This window comes from Trachymyrmex septentrionalis, unplaced genomic scaffold (genome assembly GCF_001594115.1).
Source record: "Trachymyrmex septentrionalis isolate Tsep2-gDNA-1 unplaced genomic scaffold, Tsep1.0 scaffold107, whole genome shotgun sequence".
In the NCBI taxonomy this organism is placed as follows: Eukaryota; Metazoa; Arthropoda; class Insecta; order Hymenoptera; family Formicidae; genus Trachymyrmex; species Trachymyrmex septentrionalis.
Genome location: NW_017304196.1, coordinates 33,474 through 34,751, shown reverse-complemented (window position 1 = coordinate 34,751; position 1,278 = coordinate 33,474).

Genomic DNA, 1,278 nt, shown 5'->3' with positions numbered 1-1,278 from the left:
TTATATATATATATATATACGATACGTTTCTTCCATTAAAGAGACATCCATATGTTTACTTTTTATTGAAAGAAATTAAACAGTGCTTATATATTTACAAAGTTTTCAAGCTGAGCACAGTTGAAAATTAATTCTTGGATTCTCAAAGTGCACATTATAACGTGTGTATCTTAAAAGTCTACATCGTTCTCGCTATTCATTTAATTAATTATGCTTTACTCAATCAATTAAGCGATATATAATTGGGCGATTTTAATTATACATTTGTAATGTTCATAATATTTTACTACATAAGTTAAGTGATGAAAATCCATCTATGTAATATATCTTTTTTTTGGAATATTTTATTCTCTTAAAATTATACGATTAGACAAGTTTAAATTTACATATGTCATGCGCGTGCACGCAACACACACACACACACACACACACAGTAGCAGTAGTAGAGGCAGGCGTGACACGCACCAAAGAATTCATTCTAATGAGCGTGGAACGAAGGGGTGTCATTTTGGGTGTTTTTTTCTTTTCTCTTTCCATCATAGGTAGTTCTGTCTAAGGATGTCGTCAAGACAGCAAATATGTTGACAGGTCATTCAACATCTTTTTCCATACCTTAGTCGCACAATGGGGCCTTAAGAAAAATAAAGGAATTGTTGAAGAAATAAATTATTTTACATTTATCTTTAGAGTGTTTCTTATAAGAAAGGAATACACAAAATAATCAATCGAAAATAGTAATTTTTGCTTTTAATAGAAAAATTAAAATTTTTTTATTATTTCAATACACTATAATTTTAATCCTTATTCTCCCTCGTAGGATCACTCCACGCGTCGCGCACGCCGGTAAAGTGTGTGCCGAACTTACATGATAGTTTCACTAATCATTAAATGTCATTTCACTTTTTAATCGTATATTAAAAGGTTGAAACTTTTATTAAGTAAAATTGTAGTTGAAAACCGTATATCTTCTTTTAAGGTTACGATGTAATCCCTGGTGAAAAAATTTTGCAGAAATTAATTCCACGTTTTGGAATATTTCAGCGAAATTGTTTTAAAAATTTGCTAAAATTTCACTGAAAGTGAATTTTTCAGCTAAAAATCGCTGAAATTTTGCTGAAAAGTTTAAAAATGTGAAATAATTTCAACGAAATTTCCACCAGGGATTTTATTTTAATAGAAACGTAAAACGTAAATGACACATCACAAAAATGACGAGGTGAAAAAAGGGTTAAGATTGCGTTAATTATATGGATTAATTTTATACATGAAGCTCTGCCT